This window comes from Phoenix dactylifera, chromosome 1 (assembly GCF_009389715.1).
Source record: "Phoenix dactylifera cultivar Barhee BC4 chromosome 1, palm_55x_up_171113_PBpolish2nd_filt_p, whole genome shotgun sequence".
In the NCBI taxonomy this organism is placed as follows: domain Eukaryota; kingdom Viridiplantae; phylum Streptophyta; class Magnoliopsida; order Arecales; family Arecaceae; genus Phoenix; species Phoenix dactylifera.
This window is the reverse complement of record NC_052392.1, coordinates 14,250,176-14,271,300: the sequence shown is the minus strand read 5'-3', so window position 1 is coordinate 14,271,300 and position 21,125 is coordinate 14,250,176. Positions and strand designations below refer to the sequence as shown.

General features: G+C 38.4%; 2 long non-coding RNA genes across 2 annotated transcripts; one reads left to right on the top strand and one right to left on the bottom strand.

Moving 5' to 3' along the window:
* The first annotated feature begins 741 nt into the window (after positions 1-741).
* LOC120111057 lies at positions 742-1,255 on the top strand. Its single transcript, XR_005512189.1, has 2 exons — positions 742-869; positions 1,010-1,255. It is a non-coding gene; the product is annotated as an uncharacterized LOC120111057 (long non-coding RNA).
* LOC120111060 lies at positions 1,170-21,122 on the bottom strand. The gene is made up of 2 exons (XR_005512190.1): positions 21,092-21,122; positions 1,170-1,292 (listed from the first exon to the last, which is right to left on the bottom strand). It is a non-coding gene; the product is annotated as an uncharacterized LOC120111060 (long non-coding RNA).
* Between the last annotated feature and the right edge of the window lie 3 nt (positions 21,123-21,125).

Here is a 21,125-nt window from a genome sequence, read left to right as displayed (position 1 = left end):
TTCCAAAATTTTCATAGTCCATGCTAAAATCCAGGCACAATCAAATTTTGGTTCACGGGATAGGTATACCCAGCCAATGCCCAATCCATTAGTATGGTACCTATCTAAGAATTTGAAATGACGATGGATAGGATGCCTACAAAAAATCGACTATCTGGATCTATCTCAATTCTAATTAATCCAAAAATTTCCAATCTCATCAATAAATAATAAAATTGTCAGATATTTAAACCCATCTGATTAATCTTTATACGGATCGGGATATTTGAATTGGAATGGGTGCTTGAACTAGAATTACAAGAAAATGAGAGAGAGGAGGAAGAATAATATTAAGTAAAAATAGCTATAAATAATTTAAAAATAAATATATTTTATTATTTTAATGTAAAAATAAAAGTTAGATGTCCTTCAAAAATTTGGGGTTTGGCAACTTGTACATGGCGTGGAGAAGATGAAATTGCATCCGCTGGTATACAACGTTACACCCAGCTAAAGTGATTCACTGTACGTGACTCCATGAGCAGACGAAGGAGATTATATTTATCCATTAATAGAGAGGGAGAGCTGCCCTGAGCACTCTGTGATGTTTTATTTTCTAACTTAATTGAGTGTATTCATATATGTATTATATGAAATACTTGTTTTAAAAAAAACAAAAAAAACAAAGAGTTCCTAACGGCAGCAAAATGAACGTTATACGCGCGATGCGATACACGCGTCGTCCGATGGGCAGCTGGGATTACACGGATCCGAAAGACCCACCGACTTCATCGCCTCTCTAAATAGGACCCTTCCATGGCTCTGATTTCGGTAACCGCAGCCGAGGGAGCGAGACAATGAGCAAGCGAAAGAGAAAGAGAAGCCTCTTGGTAAGTGCCTCCACTATCTTTCGCCATCTTTTTTTTCCCGTCTTTCTTGGGATACTCTTTCTTCTCTCTTTATGAGCTCGATAATGGCGCTTCCGAGGAACATGTTCTTGATTTTTCTTGATTTTTCTTTCTTGTTTTAGGGTTTACTCTTTGGTTCTTTAGCCTAGACCGTTTGTTTTTGGATGAATTACAGGGAATGTGGAATTCCTTCGGTTAGAATTGAACTTTTCATTTATCTCTCTAAGATCTTTGATCCTTTGCTAGTTTTATTTATTTCTCATGTTTTTGGTGCCGTTTCTCTTGTTGGTTAGTTCAGATCGTTTTGAATGTGAATGAGTTTCGGAGGATATCAAGGTATTTTGATAAACATTAATCTTTTTGTGTTATTTTCCGAGATTCTTCAATCTCTCTCTCTCTCTCTCTCTTGTTGCTTCTCATGCTTGATTTGGGCGAGTTACGGTGGGCGACCGAATTATTTGAATCACAACCAAATATTCTGCTTATTGTCCTTCAAGATTTGCCATATTTATGAGCCGGTACGGTTAGTACATCTTGGAGCATGTATTTAGTTTGCCATATTTAGTTTGAATCCTATTTTTCATCACATGAACACTTTCACCTTCTCCGAGGCATCTGATATAGAGGGGATATAGAAGTCCTCCATTGTTAAAGATAATAATAATAGAAGGAACTAACGGATTTTTTTTTTTTAAAAAAAGTTAAAGAGTTTCCACACCGATATATCTGCGACTCTAAAAGGTTGAATCGGAGCGAGATGAATAAGGAGCTCTTCTAATTCCTCGCTTTCATAGAGGCCCATCAAACTCAATCTTCCAGTCGCTCTTTCTCCAGCTCCTCTGTGAGGCCCACCGAAATGTTTGTTTCACTGCTTTTAGGTAGGGTTCTATGAGGAGAGAGGAGCAGTATCTCATCCTATCAAGTATCCTCCCAAAACCTTATGTTGTTGCCATTACGCAATCCGAATTCTGTACAAGTCCAAAATGGAAGAAAATCCTTTGAGCTATCCCTCCATAGATAAGATTGATTCCGAGTGGGATGTCTTGTTCTTATACCCAGCCTCTTTTTACGGTGGTATGCTGATTGGATCAAGTCTTTCTATCTCTCAGTCAACCCAGGTTTCAACTATTTCCGAGCCTATTTAGCTAAGAAAGAGCTATTCAGATTTCTAATGTCCTTGATCCCCAATCCTCCTTTTTTCTTTATATCTACACATTCGGCCAGCTCACTAGAGAATGAAACCCGCTGACCTTCTCGCTCTCTTTCCATAAGAAAGATCTTCGTAATTTATCAATCCTTTCCTTGCCCATACTGCTAGTTTGAACACAAATATTAAGTAGGTTGGTAAGGTAGGCAAGACAGCATTTACTTTAAGTGAAACACCCTCCCAAAGATAGAAATTTTCCTTCCATGAAATCAATCTAGATTCCATTTTCAATGCCAACACTTCTTTGGAACCTCTTTGTTACAAAGAGGCATGCCAAGGTAAGTGAACCATTTAATGGTATTTGCAGAATCTTCACACATGTTCAAGCCATGGTATGCTGAATCGGCCCGTACCGGCTGGTTCGACCCGTACCGGACCGGTTTGGTACAACCGTGAAAAATAGTTCCGGCTCCGAAAGGGTCGAAACCGAGCGGTACCAGTTGTGTATCGGTGCGCACCGGTGCGCAAAGGTACAAACCTGTTATTGGTGCGAATCGGACTGGTTTGCGCCGATACGCGGGCGCGCGAGGCAGTATGCTTGCGTACCCGCACGCCTACTCATGGAAAAACGTGCCTGCAAAGGCACCCGCGCACGGAGAAACGCGACCGTGATTTGGGCAATGCGTCCCCTGCTTTGGGCAGCGCACCTACAAAGGCGCCCGCGCGGGTAAACGAGGAAGCGTGCCCGCGCGCGGGGGAAGCGAAACTCGCCCGCGTACGCGAGCGCGCTGGGAACTTTGCGGGTGCGCGCCCGTGCGCAGAAACTGTCTAAACTGGTTTGGTATCGGTTTTCACCAGTACGCCGATCAGTACTGGTTCGCCGTACCTTGGTTCAAGCAAATTATTGACCTTTTGTGAAAGTTAATACTAATCCTGACAGACTTTTAATAAGAAATGGTAGATCATCTTTTCTAAAATGTTTTATTTGGATGAAATGGATGCATTTGAAATATGTGTCTTTGTGGCAAGAGAAAGAAGAGCAGCCTCAAATATTAGAGCTGAATGGGATAATGCTATTGCTGCAATCTGTTGAGTGGTTTGGTTGGAGAGAAATACTTGAATTTTACTACAAAAGGAGTATTTAGCTATGATGGTGCTGGGAAATCTTAACTCGTTGATATTTGATTGGAGAAATAGTGTTGGAAAAGTTTAAGGGCATGTTTGGATATTCCTGCAAGAATGATGCCTATTGGCCTGCCTAGCCTACATTTTCTAAGAGCTCCCGTAAACTCAGAAGGAAAAAAGATTCATGGAGGTCTTTTTTTTTCTTTTTACCACGGGTTGGAAAGTGTTGGGTTAACATAGGTCATGCTCAAATAAACTTCCTAGTCCATGAATCCAACAGAAAAATTCAACCCAAATCCTCCCGAATTACTAAACAATCCTAAGTCTATTTGTTTACCTAGGGGTGAGGTGTGATAGGACCAGACTGGGATATATTTCCTGGTGGTTTTTTTTAATTGATATTTTCTTTTTTGAGAAATATCTCTTGGTGGCCTTGTGCAGATTTTCTAATTGGGTTAGGAAGGTTGTGTAGAAGTTGTTGCTTTGGGTCTTCTCTCTCCCTTCTTCGTCCTCTCTCCTTCTTTCTCCATTCTCATTTCATTTATCAATAAAATGTGAGATGATTTTATTCTCCATTTTGCTTTAAAAGATAAGTCATAAATATGTTAGTGAAAACAATGGGAAACTTGTTTAAGCTTTTACTATTGGTCTCTTAACTTTCTTTTTTTTAAAAAAAATCTATACCTTATTGTTGCAACATACATGCGTTTATCTGCCACACAAGCAAAATGAGCAGCAAAGATGGAGCCCTGAGGAGATTGTGGACGGAACTTACGGCTAAAAACCTTTTTTCCCCATTCTTCTCTATTCGTTTCTCATAGCTCTATAAGTAGGAAGTAGTAAGTATCTTGAATATTTATTTGGAGCAGAACATGCCTTAGCCATTCCATCCATACCTGTTTTTCCTTCTGTTTTTTTTCTTCTATTTTTTTAATTCAATGAAGGTGTTGGCTCAGCCTGGTGGTGATGTCTTTTGGTGGTCGTTAAGACCCAGACTTCAATCCAACTTTATCTCCGGTTTGGGTTTGGGTTGTACCTTTCACACAAAAGAATGATTCACCTTCTTTTGCAATGCCAACCATTAGGTGCAATAGCCACTTCAAGGCAGCTGGAAGAGATTTGAGTGCTTTGAGATATGTGCAATATATAATCCAACGGTAGATTTGTGAAAGAAGATGCGAAAGATACGACCCAAACCCTTCACGTATTGGGGCAGTTTTGGGGTATTAGAGAGGACTACATGTAGTATATGACAAATCACCAAAAATATATGCAAATTGAGATTTTCTTTATGATTGGATATCCAATTTGATGACCTGACCTGATGCGCTTGGTTGCTTAGATTAACATTAAGTTATTAAAGCTGGATTACTGGAATTTTGTGGTCATACAATTAGTCTCCTAACACGAGCCTAATATTTACTACTCGCGTCGGTTCTGCATGGCATACATTATAGATTAATTATAAGCCCGATTTCTCTAGAACTTCTATATAAAATTTAAATTATTATAGAGGCACAGACAAGGGATACGAATACAAGCCTCATATGGTGCACCAAATGAGCAAACATCCATGTGTCATCTACTGTGCTGCTTCACTGGAAATTTATAGTTCCCAGGGACTGAAATGACCCTCAACCCACCAGCCCAAAGTTGCAAAGATGATCATCTCATTCTTAACGTACTCTCTTGAGTTGGGGTTGTTTTGAACGAATTGAACGCATGATTCTAAGTAAATGGAAGAAAAATGGTGCCGGTTGCTTTCTACTTTTCTTGAGATTTTTTAATCAGAGCTATTAAATTATTATATTTGTGTTCCTCTAGGTGCTGAATTTTTCCTCCTAAATTTGTTCAGAGTTGGTATTGTAACAACTAGCTCTCATGAAATTGGGAGTGGGGGTTAACTTTAGGAAAAGAGTACCTGGTTGAGCCTATTATATATCAACGAACGGGAACCTATATTCAACTTGGTAGGAGAAACTTTGTCCAATAAACTCCAAAAGGATGGTAACTTTAGTGAACAGGGAATAGGAATCGAGGAAATGGTGGAAAAGGATAGCAAAGCAATGAACTTGAAAAAGTAGAGAGTACATTAGTTGGGCACTACTCGCGGTTACAATATTCTTTGGGTTGCAGCAAAGAAAATTCATTAATCATTCTCGGATGAACAATTAAACATGTGAACGACCAAGACTCACGAATTGCTCACAAACAAAACATGAATTACTTATGACCTACTGCTACCATTTCTCCGTGCATATACTACTTAGTACATATTTCTCTTTCTGTGATAAATAAAACCGGATGGCGTGTAGCCTCCCTTATCATCAAAAAGAAAAAAAAGACTTTCAACTATATGCGGTTCATGTTGATGTCCTTGGCAAGGTTTAATTAGTTTGGCGTGCCTAAGATTTCTGCATCTTGGGATGCGTGTATGATTGAAGGTAGCCATCTTGCAACTTTAATGCATCATGAATAACTTCTGTAACTAGTGAAAATTCTTATTTTTCTATCAATCATAAACCATTTCTTGTTGTTTCTCGCTTGTGTTTAGAGTGCTATATGTAATTATGATTTAGTTGACTATTTCACCATGTTCTCAATATATACATACACATAAAACTGTGAGGGATGACATTTTCTTCATTCTGTTTTTTAAATATTAGAATTTGTGCAGCCAATGGGTGCATGAGTGGATGATTTGTAGATTGGGTTTATTTAGCATTTCTTGGTAGAAAGAGGGCAAGAAAAATTGTAAGACGAAATATATCCTCATTGCAGCATAAGTTTTTTGAAATCCTTTTTTACCTAGAGGTGCAGAAGGTATGGAACTAGTTCCTACTCTTACCTAACATTAATTTGATCACCGTCGGCATCAGGATTTGGATTCATGTTTTTGACTCATTCCACTGATAGCTGGCTCAATTTGATTCCAAAAGAATTTAGACAAGCCCAATCCCAACTTAATTGAGTGTTTGCTCTTATTTGGAACTCACATCAAAGTAACGCAAACTTTTGCATGGATCAGAGTCTCAAGTCAGTTACAAAGACAGGGTGGATTCAAGTTTGCTCGACCCACTGGCATCTCTACTTCCTAATATGATCACGCGCATCTCTTTAAAGTGGCATGATTTTGAGTCTTTGCGGGACGTCCATACCATATTCTCAAGATGTTGAAAATTAAAAACCAGAATCAGATAGAAAGGTTGTGCGTGTTTTTTTTTTTTCGGGTGGCAGATGGAAAGTTGATAACGAAAGATGCTTTCTCCTTTGGCGGTCAATCGTACTTCTCCAAGACGGCGTGCAGGCCTTGGAACCACATGTTTCTTTCCTCTCCTTCCCTCGCAACCTTGTCCTTGGAAACATCGGTTCGCTCTGCGTGGGGCCTATTCACGGCCACTTGGTCAACGACAAATCCGTAAGTAGATCTGTCACCCGCATAATAGAATTGCAAAACTTTTCCGTCCTGAAGTAACACAAATATGATCCCGCTCATCCCTCCATTTTTCCCTTTATCCGCCGCACTACTAGCTAAGCCCCTGTACACGTGGACGGTAGATACTCATTTGATCTTGAATTGTTTAAATAGAAGGGGGTAATGGGGCCAGCGATTATTGGAACAGTCCCCTCGACCTTGTCCGTCTAATAATTGACCTCTGAGGGAGGCGAACCATCCGTACCCCTTAGGCCATCTAGCCTTGAGCCTAGGCTTCCAACCAAACTCTTCTAGAATTTATAGAGCTTAGGTTTTGCTAGTTCAAGGATCCAAGTGAGGGCCAATAGTGCCTACGGCTCGTTTGGTTCGTGGGAAAAGAAGGGGGAAAAGTGTGGTCAATGAGAAAGTAATGAGATGCCTCTTGTTTGGTTGGAGTTTTCAAAGAAGAGAGATAAGAAAATTGTATTCTCATGGAAATATGATTCCTACATTTCATGAGAAAGTCTTTTCCATAAGAAACATGAAAAAGTTAGTTTTCCATGAGACGAGAATCATTTTATTTTTATTTTTTTTCAAAAAGGTCCTTCAGCATTAAAGAAGCATTAAAGAGACATTAAAGAGGCATTAAAGATCTAATTTTTATTAAGGGCATAACAGGAATTATACATAACATTTCCAAAAAAGTGGATGGCCAACCAAACATAAGCACTTTGGAAATTTGTCACTTTCACATGGTCAACCAAACATGCCAAAAGTACTTTTCTAGGCATCTTTTTTTTAGGAATTTGGTTCACAGGAATCATATGCTTATGAGGGAAAATGCTTTCCGCGAACCAAACGAGCCCGTAAGGCAAGAGTCAAGAACGAGCTTGCTTTCTTGCTTGCTTGTTTTTTGGAGGGATATATTTGTCGTGATAGCTAAGATGCAAATCATATAGAATATCACATTTTAAACACGTATCCTTCATTACTTAACCATTCTCGAGCCTATAGACTATTTTGTATGATAGTATCTTTTCTTGAATTAACTTAAGTGCATTATGCAATTGATTTAGAGCTGCTTTTTTTTAGATTTTTTTGACCAAAATAGTCGCTCTTTAATTATTTTAGTGGTTCATTAGCGGAACACAATTTAATTGGACTTCTATAGATATGAGTCCTTTTTTTTTTTTGTTGATAAAAAATCGTTGTCTCAGAAACATTTAAGAGATCTCATGCAGATCTGTAAAGAAGAGATTTCATGCAGGTCTGTAAATTGACGTATGGATACATCTAAAATATCCACGGCAAATATAATGGTATCTCTAACGTGGGCCCTACATTGCACCATAATAAGATCTTACCATATCAATGCCTGGTCCGGTAGATGAACAGGACCCCACATGCACGAGCACGAGCACGAGCAAAGCATTTAAGCTGTTTTTCATCCTAATTCCAACTCCTTCGGGCCAATAAAACAGTCCCCCACCACCTCCACTATGCCATCACCAACTCACAAAGAAAAGAAAAAATCAGAAAGGTGGTGAGGAGGCCGCCTCAACCGCAACCGCGCCCCCCTCCAAGCCCTCCAACCCTGGCCACCATGTGCCGATTCCTGTCCGCCGTGAGCCAAAGCCTGCTTGGGCTGAAAACGAGTGCTCGCGTCGCCGATGAGAGCTCCCTCGAGGGAGTCGACCAGGGCCACGGTCACGGGGGTCGGTATAGCCTTTCAACCATGCTCGAAATCGTGCGGAAAGCGCTGGAACTCGTCCCCTGCATGATGGGTCGGACCGATGACGGGCCTGAGCTTGGCGTGGTCTCTGACATGAACGAACTCATGGTACGTGACGGCATGCGCTACGCTATTTTTGTTTAGTATCCTGCCTAAGATGGTTGATGGCTTTGGGAAAATATATAATTGGAAGCAAGATCATATATATGTATAGTACCAGCTTGTACGTTCTCTAGGTATTATCTTTGGTGGATGGTTGTTTACATATATATTAGAATGTTTTGGGGTATGGTTAGCCTGAAAAACATGAGTTTTTGTTTTAGTAAAAGATGGATTTATCGAGAAAACCTATAAGTTTCCATTCATTTTGTTTGGCATTCGTGCATGAAAACACTTATAGAATCCTTGATGCCCCTTTCGTTATAGATTTTACGGAGGTTCTATCAATGGATATGGATCTACAAGAAAAAGGGGAGGGCTTAAAATATTTTACTCTTTTTAAATATAAAAATAATCAGCTTTTTTTTGGAGTAAGTCAATAATCAGCTTTTAAAAGACATGAGTGTTATGTTTTATGTGGCAATTTGTTTGGTGTAATTTTCCAGACATAGAAAGTATGTGGATAGTGGCATGCGCTATAGATCAGGACTTGGACAATACAAAGTCATGGTCGGGGGAGGCCTTCCAATCTCACCATATTTTTGAACAGTAGCGTGATTTTTTTAAGTAAAAACAAATCCCAATAACAACTTGCCGATTTGCCCGTGCCTTCAATCATATTCCTTTATATTTTGTGGTCACAGGGGAGTAGGGAGATAAAGACTATCTGGTGGCTTCTCTTAATCAATATATTCTTTTAGTTCTTTTTAAATTCTCTTTCTTTTCCACCATCTCCGAAGGAAGAAGGGGGATTGTGAATCCTGGCTTGCCGATTGGAACCATGTGGCTGTGGATAACATTTTATTGGCTGTAGGCGTCTGAAGCTAAATAAGACTTAAAGGTTTTCAAAGGGTGGTATCTTGGCTAGAGAAGGAAACATGGAAATCATTGAATTGCGATCTCAAGAATTTATAGTTGACATATGTAATTGCCTCTTGTTTGTACTGTTGGACAATCTATTAGCTAAAACGTTATAATTTTTTTACCCAATTTTATTGTTTTATCTTTAGTATTTAATTAATTGTTTTTTGCACATACTAAATAACTAAATTAAGTTTTAATGTTATCTGGTTCGAGGCACGTTATGAAAAGCACTTCTTTTAAAGAAGAATTCATTCTGCCCAGATGCAAATAGTTGATAGTGGTTTACTTCCAAGATACAACAAATTATTTCGTGTTCTTCTTGAAGTGTACTCTGAAAAAAGAGAATCAAATTCAAATCCGAACTAACTAGATCCAAATGCATTAAAAATTAGCAAATATGATCAAATCAATCTATTTCAATTTTCTTATATGTGGACACAATCTTCTTTTCAAATGCTTAATAGGTATATTTGAGTTCACTCACTTAGTATTTTCACTTCTCTTCTCTAATTTTTGGTATTATTTAGATAGAAGGAGATGTTATTATGATGGATAGAAAGTACGATCCCTATCCTATTTATAAATGTGAAAGGGTGAAATGTGAAATGATGAGTATAAATTAGATGCTTAAGCATCTTTTCGCTGAGTGCATCTCTTCACACAATCTATCCATTCATCAAAGGTTGTCTCTTGGGATCACCATTAGATCAGATGCATCTTTTCGTGAGGATCCATCTCTTCATTTACAGAAGTCTCCTGAAGAGATAAGTGTCTATTTGCGAAGCATCCATTTGGGATATCTTGTGAGAAACAATTAGTGATGTATTCTTAGAATTCTCATAAAATTTTAAGTGAGGAAAGAGAAATAAAGATAAAAAACTAAATCTTATCTATTAGGAAAATTAAGTTTTTTGGGAGTCTAAGATAAGTTTTTATATTTAACTAGGTTTATGTTTGATGGATGCTCCAGACCCTGACGAGCCTGGAAGCTGAACCCATGCTATTTGATGTCTCTGAACCATATCCTATGCACGACAGCCACCACGTCGGAACCGTGGGGAGCGGAGGGCAGTTCGGCGACGAGGCAAGCACGTGGAAAGGAAGAGGGTCGCGATGGGAGCGGAAGGAAGAATAATTCGGTTGCCGTGACAAGGAGGAAGTAGAAGATGCTCGAAACTGGGAGCGGAAGCAATGCACGTAGACTTGGCACAAAGCCGTGGACGTGGGAAGCGGTTCGACGCCATGCACGCAGGTTCCGCACGACGTCATGGACGTGAGACGAGGAGAGGAGATGTATTCTGAAGCATGGGGGGGCATGGACGAGGGAGTGGATGAGTGATGGCGAGGAGTTGATAAGTGATGGCCCGGGTCTCTCATGGGGAGGGGGAAGAAGTATTTAATGGAGTGAACTCTCTTGGGATTGGGGGACGTAAAGTAGAGCATTTACCTTGCATGGGTTTTCTCTCACCCAAAGAGAGTTATTTCATTTGAATGTACAGTGGTTCGCTTTCACTGCTGTAGTTTACCAATTCTTTTTCTTCTTTCGTTCGACTCTATCTCTGGTTGGGATCTATCAACTGGTATTAGAGCCATGATGAACAAGGAGAGGATCGAGCGAATGAAAGCTGAGCTAAGCACCCTACAGGAGGAGTTGCGTGGCTTGGAGAAATGGGTGGATGGGCGGCTCACGAAGGTCTTGGAGGCTATCCAACATCTCCAGATCACCGTGCAGCCACAACCGTCGTTCGAGCAGCCGTCACGACTACCAACTGCACCAGGGGGTAGGACTCGGGCGACTGGAGGAGTTCTTGGGGGCCAACGTCATCCAAGAATGGACTTTCCACGGTTCATCGAGGATGATCCCATTGTTTGGCTGGATCGTGCTGAGTAGTATTTCGAAAGCCAAGGAGTCTTGGCCAATCGACAGATAACCACCGCCTCATTCTATCTGGATGAGGAAGCCAGCCACTGGTGGCAGTGGTTACGACAGACATACCACGATGAAGGAGCACTCATTACTTGGAAGGTGTTCGAGCAAGAATTGTTAGCCCGGTTCGGCCCCAACGAGTATGTAAACTTCAACAAAAAGCTTTTCCATATTCAACAACAAAGCTCGGTGAGGGAGGAACAATAGGAGTTTGAGAAGTTTGCTAACCGAGTCCGGGGCTGGATACAGGACGCGCTCCTTGGCACTTTCGTTGGAGGACTCAAGAAAGAGATCGCGAAGGAGGTACGCATGAGACGATCCCATTTCTTGTGAGAAGCAATTACAATTGCTCGAATGTGGGAGGAGAGGCTGGAGGAAAAACGAAAAGCAGCCCATAGCGGTGGACTTCTGAACCCGTCTACTCCTGCATTGCAGCTTTCCGCTCCAACACCGATCCGACACATATCATGGGAGGATATGCAGCAACAACGGGAATGAGGACTCTGCTTCAAATGCAACGAGAAGTTCACTCCAGGGCATCCGTGCAAGACTCCACAAACCTGTCTGATAGAAGCATATCGCGTGGAGGATGTAGAAGGACCCAGCAGGGGCGAAGTCGACCATCATGGCAATGGAGCCAGCAGCCATCAAAGATTATCGTTGGAAAGCAAACCTTATGGACAAGATTTTGGCTGAAGGAGGGAGGGATGATGGGTGCTTCGACCCTGATGAGCCCGAAAGCCGAACCTACGCTATCTGATGTCTCTAAACCATATCCCATGCACAACAGCTGCCACGTCAGAACCGTGGGGAGCAGAGGGTAGTTCAGCGATGAGGCAAGCACGTGGAAAGGAAGATGGGAGCAGGAGGAAGAATAGTTTGGTTGCCGCGATGACGGAGAAAGCAGGAGACACTCGGAACTGGGAACAGAAGCCATGCACGCAGACTTGGCACAAAGCCGTGAACGTGGAAAGCGGTTTGACGCCATGTATGCAGGTTTGGCACGACGTCGTGGACGTGGGACGAGGAGAGGAGATGGATTCCGAAGCACGGGGGGGCGTGGACGAGGGAGTGGATGAGTGATGGCGAGGAGTTGATAAGTGATGGCCCGGATCTCTCATGGGGACGGGGAGGAAGTATTTAATGGAGTGAACTATCTTGGGATTGGGGGACATGAAGTAGAGCATTTACCTTGCATGGGTTTTCTCTCACCCAAAGAGAGTTATTTCATTTGAATGTACAATGGTTCGCTTTCACCACTGTAATCTACCAATTCTTTCTCTTCTTCCGTTCGACTCCATCTCTGGTTGGGACCTATCAATGTTTGGATAAATATCCCATGTGAAATTCTAAAATCTAAAAATTTTGAATTAAATATTTTTTAATAAACCAACAATCCCCCACATGATTCAAAATTTTGAAAATCATATAACACATACAAAATGCATCTGAATTAAGAATACTATGCAATAGGTAAATGTACCTTGTGGGTTTGAATCTTTGCTTTTGTCGGACCTATTCAGGTTAACACTTTTCGACCTTGCTTTAGTATTTTGGTTTCATGAGTGCTCAGGAGATAGCCCATCCCATAGGTTGCAGCCCCACAACTATACTCATGTAGGTGAGTCCTTCAAGGATGTTTGCAACGGATGGACACGCAACACAATTAGCTATGGACCTATTAAGGATAATTATCCTTCCTCATACCGTTGTAATAAAAAGCGCTTTTACCAGAATGGGACTATCAAATAATTATATCCGAATTAAATAGTCCTTCTATCATCCTAAAATAACTTGTTAGTACTTATTGAACCTTTTTTTGGGATCTCTAGTCAGTAAGGTTGGGTTGCCATTGTTGGATGATCAATTAGTGGATTTCAGTCCCATTTTCTTCGTTAATTCTATAACTTGCCTTCTCGTAAGTTCGTTAGTTAGTGGATCTACAATACTCTTAGCAGATCTTATATAGTTCAATACTATTACTCCATATTTTTTGGGGTACCTTAATATCTTTAGTCTCAAGCGTATGTGCCTCTTAGGTTCATTGGAGTATTTTTGTTTAGCTTTAGCTATAGCCGCTTGATTATCACAATGTATGGATACAACAAGAATTGGCTTTTGCATAAGAGGAATATTTGTTGATAGACTTTTAAACTATTCTACATGTTGACCAGTACTATTAAATGCAATCATCTTACCTTCCATAGGGGATCTTGAGATACAAGTTTGCTTGACTGATTTCCAAGCTATAGCATCTCTACCGAGTGTAAATACATATCCAGTAGTGGACTTTGAGTTCTTTGAATCAGCTATTCAATTTGCATTACTGTATCCTTCTAATATAATGGGATAACCAATATAATGAATATTATAAAATAAAGTGCTTTTTAAATATCTAGGCACTCTATCAAGTGCTTTCCAGTATTGTGCATTAGGAGAACTAGTAAATCTATTAAGTGTTCATACAACATGAGCAATATCTGGTCTAATGCAAATTCATAACATACATCCATGAACCAATAATTTGTGAGTACTTTAATTGTGCCATTCGCTTACCCCTATTTTTACTCAATTTTACACTATTGTCATGAGGTCTACTCAAGTGTTTATAATTAAACTTATCAATTTTTTTTAACATTTTCTCTATAGCGTATGATTGTCTAAAACTTTGTGGTGATCTTATCAATTTAATTCTTAAGATTACATCAACTGAACCTAGATCCTTCATATCAAAATTACTAGATAAGAAAGATTTACTATCATTAATGATTTTTATGTTGGCTCCAAAAGTTAAAATATCATCAACATGGAGAAGGATAATAACATATGAACCATAATTTACCTTAGTATAGACATATTTATCAGCCCCACTTATAGAGAAGCCATAAGGTTGAACTATTGGATCAAACTTCTCATGCCACTGTTTTGGTGCTTGTTTTAGCCCACACAAGGATTTAAGTAGTTTATACACTTTATGTTCTTGTCTAGACACTATAAAGCCTTCTGGTTATTTTATATAGATTTTTTCTTTAAGATCACCATTAAGGAATGCTGTTTTGACATCCATTTGGTGAAATTCAAGTTTAAAAATAGAAGCTAAAGCAATTAAACTCCTAATAGATGTAATTTTAGTAACTGGCGAATAGGTATCAAAATAATCAAAACCTTTTCTTTGGGTAAAACCTTTAGTAACTAATCTTGCTTTAAACTTACTTACCGATCCATCTGTCCTTAATTTGTTTCTAAATATCCATTTATAGCTGATAGGTTTGCATCCTTCAAGTAGATCAACAAAAACCCAAGTTCCATTATTTATTAAAGATTCTATTTTATTGTTAATAGCTTCTTTTCAAAATATAGAGTCTACTAAATTAACTGCATCACTATAACACTTAGAATCATTTTCTACCAAATAGATGTAAAAATTATTTTCATAATTCTTTTCAATTCTTTTTCTTTTTCTTTTAATAGGTTCTTCTAAATATGAAGAATTAGTATTTTCACTAATATCATCTATATTAGAATTGCTACCAGAAAGGTAGGTTAGAAAAATTAAAAGATTTATTAACTTTATCTTTAAAAGGCATAATATTTTCAAAGAAAATATATTTATGGACTCCATTACAGTATTTACATCAATTCTATGAATTTCTGATTTTAGGATCATAGTTCTATAAACAGGACTATTTTGAAAATATCCTATAAATACTCCACCTATGGTTTTAGGATCTAATTTTCTCTTCTTAGTTTTGGGAATTTGAACCTTGGCTAAGCACCCTCAATTTAAGATAATTTAAATTAAGTTTTCTATCTTTTCTCGTTTTATAAGGTATAAGGTTAGACACTTTATGGAGAATTCTACTAAGAATATAATATCCAGATAGAAGAGCTTCCCTCCACAAAATAAAAGATACGCCAGAATTAGTAATAGTAAATTAACCATATCAATTAAAGTTATATTTTTTCTTTCAGCTACTTCATTAGATTGGGGTAAATAAGGTGGTATAATTTCCTGGACAATAACATTGATTTCAAAAACTATTAAGCTCATTTAAGGTACATTCTTCTCCTCTATCTAATCTAAGAATTTTAATTTTCTTATTAAGTTGATTTTCAACTTCACTCTCATAAATCATAAATTTATTTAAAGCTTCATCTTTTGTTCTAATAAGAAACACATAACAATATTTAGAGAAATCATCTATGTAAGCAATAAAGTATCTTTTTCTATTTCTAGTTAAAATGTTTAAGTCACAAACATCACTATGTGTTAATTCTAAAAGTTCAATTTCTCTATATACTGTTTTAAATGGTTTTCTTGGTTCCTTAGATTATACACATATCTCACATTTTTCATTTGCATTTATATCATATTTAGGAACTAAATTTAAATTCTTCATTCTCCTAATAGTATTATAGTTTACATGATCAAGTCTACCATGGTCCATGACACAAATTAAAAAATATAATATTATAAAAAAAGAATAACTAATTTGATTGCTTTCAACTTTTGTGACATTTAATTTGAATAGACCATCAAATACATAACTCTTTCCAATAAAATTACTATTTTTGCTTACAACTACTTTATTTGACTCAAAGATTGTTTTATAGCTATTCCTTATGAGCAAAGAACTACTAATGAGATTCTTTCTAATGAGATTCTTTCTAACTTTTAGTACATGCTGCACGTTGTAAAGAGCAAGAGTCTTGTGAGACGTTAATATCAAATTTACTCTTCCTTCACCTCTAACATTTGCAGCAATAGAATTCCCCATCTTCATGGTGTTTCCATCGGAGACCTAATAAGTGGAGAATAGGAATTTATCAACACAAACATATACATCGGCACCAATATCAATCCACCAATCAGTGGACTGATGTGCCAAATTTATCTCAAGGTTTAGTTATTGAAACCAAATTTTCATTGGCTTCAAGTGTATTGGATCCGGCGGCCACCATATTTGTCTGTAGGCTGTTCTGATCTTTCTAACTCTTGAGGAGCTTAGTCATCTGATAGCGGTAATTTCTTGCAAAGTGCTCGGGTTTACCACAAATATAACATCTTTTACTTGTATTTTTATTTTTGTTAACTTTTGATTGAGGCTTAAGTTTATTATATTTTTCTTTTCTAAATTTTTTATTTTTGTCTCCCGACAAATTTACCTTATATTGAAAATCATTGGACAATTTATTCTTTTCTCTATTTTTTTTATTTGAAGTGAAATAATTAAATCATTCATAGTTGACAAATATCTTTTATGTTTTAATGATAAAGGCAAAAGATTTTCACTTAGGAGGTTGGAATTTGTCATCAAGATTGATTACTTTTTGGGTCATATCAAGAACCAAAGCTTGTAGCTGTATTGAGTTGAGGCACTTCGGTTGATGGATGGCGGCTGGCTTTGGAGGCTCCATGTTCACCCTCGGGTCGCTTTATTTTTATGAAAGGTAGCGTGGGGCTGCCACCGAACCAAGAGGGTTCTGAGTAGATGAGGTGTGAGGCTCCACTCTACTTGTGACTGGTGTCATGACGAAGAGGAGACCATTGAGCGCGTGTTATTCAGTCTCCGATCCTAGAGCGGCCCAAGTGCGACAGCTGGCTGGCAACTGGGGTTTCTTGCAGTCTCCAATCATAGTTACAACTTTTCTTGCTTACCTGAAGGAGTCCATCAATAGACCGATCATTGGCTCTGGGGGAGTCAATGCTACCTATGTTGTTTATCATACTTGGTTGGACAGGAATGCTAGAATTTTTGAGAGATAGAGGCAAAGTTTGAGGGTCGTGGTCGTTAGAATGATTATTCATGCAAACGAGTTTACTTAGGCTTAGACTGTCGAAGGATTTGAGATTGCAAGGGACATCTAGAGGGGCCCACTCAGCTTTAGGAGCGACTCGGATAATTCTCGTCTTCTGGGAGCCTCCATTTCTGAGTTTTCTCGAGGTGAACTTCGATGGGAGTATGCTTGATGATGAAGGTCGAGGAGGTACGGGTTTGTGATTAGAGATGCTGATTCCAGACTAATCGCAGCAGGGGGGAGCCGACTCTATGATATTTCTATTCTTGAAGCCGAGCTCAGAGCTGCTTGGGAAGGGATCACCCATGCGCGGGTCAGATTGGGATAGAGCGCATCCATCTGGAAGGAGACTTGGCAACTGTAATTAGGTGGGTCCAGGGCTACATTAGAGACATGATGAGCACTCGCTACTACTGCTAGCGAGATTTAGATACATTGAAAATCAGCAAATTTGATTGAAGCAATCTCTCTCAATTCTTTTATATATAAGCACAATTCTCTTCTCAAATGCTTAATCTGTGCATTTGAGTTCACTCACTTAGTGCTCTCAATTCTCTTCTTTAATTTTCGTATTATTCAGATGGAAAGGGGATGTTGTGGGGATGTTATTCTAATGGATGAAAAGTACAATCTCTTTTCTATGTATGGATATGAAAGGGTGAGTATGATTAGATACTAAAACATCCTTTCGTTAATCCATTTCTTTACATAATCCATCCATTCATCAAGGATTGTGTCTCTTAGGATCACCATCAGATCATATGCATCTTTTCATGGGAATGCATCTCTTCATTTTCGAAGTCCCATGAAGAGATAAGAGTCCATTTGCGAAGCATTCGTTCGGATGTCTTGTGAGAAGAGAAAGCATCGATATTAAGTAAGAAACAATTAGAGACGTGTTCATAAAATTTCCCTAGAATTTTACAGGAGGAAAGAGAAGTATATATTTAGAAAACAAGTTATTTGAGAGTCTAAGATAAATTTTATATTTAACTAGATTTATGTTTGGATAAATATCCAATATAAAATTTTAAAATCTCAAAATTTTTAATTAAATATTTTATTAATAAACTAATAAGTCCCTCAGGGAATCCAAGATGGCGATTCCCCTCCACCCTTGCTCCATTAACACATGTGGCTTCTGACTGGGTCTGGATCATTTCTGATAATTGGTCTTGCCTTTGCTGACTCTTGGCTTGGCCCAATTAACAAGCGACTTGGGACGGGTCATGCGTCGATCATCACTCAGTTCAATAGTCTTGCATGGAGGTTGGACATGGGAAATGTTTATCCTGTTCCCATTTTGGGGCAGGATATATTCACCCATGTTCTTACCCGGCTTTTTTTCCATTTAAGGCAATAGCAACCTATGAAGTTTCTAAGTTGCCAAATAGAGTGCCTTGCTAGCTAGTTTTTTACCCCCCCGGTAAAATAGATTTTATTATATCAATCTAGAATACATACATCCATGAGCAGCAGAAAATAAAATATATGAACATTCAGAAGGAATATCTATCCCAGCCATTTAGCCGGAGCTAGTTCAATCTCCACAAATGAAATTTGTGTGTAAATTTTAGTTACTGCAAGCAATTTGCTTCTGAGCTAACTCAATACTGACAAAATGAAGTCCGTATCAATCAATTTTTTTTTTTTTTTGTGCTTTGATAAAACATATCTCCTTATCATCTATCCCACACTCCATTCTCTTCTTCTTTCCCGTGGCAATGTCAGCTGGAGCAGCTACTATCTCCATCCTCTTATGGATGACTGGGGATCCAACGAGGATGCTATGTCATGACTAGGCCTTCACCTTGTAATACCACATAATTCCTCCACCTTAGACAACTCCAACTCCCTGAACCCTAGCTCCTCTTAAAAGCCTTGGAATCCGATGCCTAGGGCTAACTAAATGTACATGGAGCCAAGAAAAACTTAATGCTATGGGTACTTGTATTAATCTATTTTGGTAAGTAGAGGGTGAGCAAAACAGAAAGGTACATGCAATATATATATATATATATATATATATATATATATATATATATATATATATATATATATATATATATATATATATATATATATATATATATATATATATATGCATCCCTATATATTATAAATGCGCAATTCGTGCATCAGTATAGGCGATATATGCATATCAGTCTCATATAAAACTTACCATAATTTCCATCTCTTCTCCTCCTACTTTGATCATCTTATATTTTTGCCCCACATTATCGATCTACCTCTATTGAGTCTCGAGCCATAAGAACACTACTTGCCTCTCCCTTTTCCACTTCCACCACTTTGGCTCCTTTGTAAACATGGCCACCTTCCTTCCCAACTTTCTCTCTAGTGGTGGCTCATTGTTTAACCTAGCTCCTTATTCTCTACATAAAATGTCGTCCTTGCCTATGATCCCCACCTCAATATCACCAAACACGGCAGCTCTTTTCTGTAACAGCCTCTCATATCTCACGAAACTTGCTTTCAGTCTATTTGAGCATAAACATTAACACCATAAATATTTTAGCTGCATATTTAGGAAAAATGTCTGAAATAGTTTTAGAGAGGGTAATATGGTTATTAAGGCTGGCAAAAGGTCGGGTTGACCCATGACCTGATCCGATCCGATCTGTTTTGGAGGACTCGTGGGGTCTGGTCGGATCCTAAAATTAGACATGTTCTATTTTTCAGGTCGGATTTGGATTTGCTGAATTCAGATCTGACCTAATCCAACTTATTTGAAATTTTTAATAGAACCACCTAAGAGAGAAAGATCTGTAGGACCTAAAATAATATAGAGCCAAAATAGTATGGAACCAAGAGAAGGCAAAAAGAGAACTGTATAAGGCTGCGCCAAGAAGAGCTAGAAATTACATAGGGTTCATGTCTCCAGAGTCAAAAACATTCAATGGTTATCAACCTAGAAAGATTGCCTGAGAATTGTTAGATTGTAAACTAAATCTCTTGTGCAGATTGTCTAAACAAGAAGATTTATATAGAGACAGAATGGACCAAGGCCTGCACTATGGAGACAAGGTTTATTTCTGTTTTTCCGACAGAAGAAGCATTCTAACTATCAAAGAAAAAAATAAATAAGTTCATTTACTGTAGACGGAAGGCAAATTGTAGACAAAAGGCAAGTAAAGTTCTACGTCCAAATAAGTGAGATTTCTTCAAAAAACGAGCCCACAAAGTTGCCAGACCAAACCAAGCATATTACTTAACCTGAAGGCTAGAGATTGACCCAAAAAATAAAGAAACTTTCGTGTATCACGACTTCATTTTCTTAAAAATGCCACAAATATTTAGTATTACTATTGTTGTTTCTTGAAATTTTATGGCATCGGTACCTCAGCCATGTAAAACAATCCAGGGAATGCAGTCATTAACCGATCAAATAAAAAAAATTCAATGCATGAGGCAAAAAAACTCAATTTTCCATATGTACGGTACAAATGAATGTCAAAAGAGCACATAAAACTGCAAAGCTTACTAATTATTAAATTTTTATTTTAAAATACTAAAAATTCAACTTTTGAATTTCATGACAAACTCGGTTCTAGACTCGGATCTGAAGCAGACCTATAATTTTTTTTGATTGGGTCTGAATTATACGTAGATTCGATTCGACTCGAATGATCCGAAAAAATGTAGTGGTGGATCCGATCCGATCTAACTCAATAGAAATATTAGGTTGGGTCTGAATTCAAAATTAGAATTTGAACAAGAAATTGTGTTGGGTCGGAGTCACTTATGTCCGATGGTGAAAATAAAAAATAAAAAACTAATTTTTTATTGTAAAATTAATTATGAAGAAGAATTTTTGGAAAAAATATTAAAATAATCTTCTATCAGATCAGAAAATCTGACAGCTTTTTTTTACCATCATGTACATTCCACGTGCCAGTATTCACGCAGCACACAACACAGCGCCACGCGTTGATCGGACGCTAAGGGAGCTCTCCAGACGAACCCTGTTTTTCTCCGCCCCCGCGGCAGCACGGCGGAAGCCCCCCTCCCGCGACACCTCTCTCTCTCTCTCTCTCTCTCTCTCTCTCTCT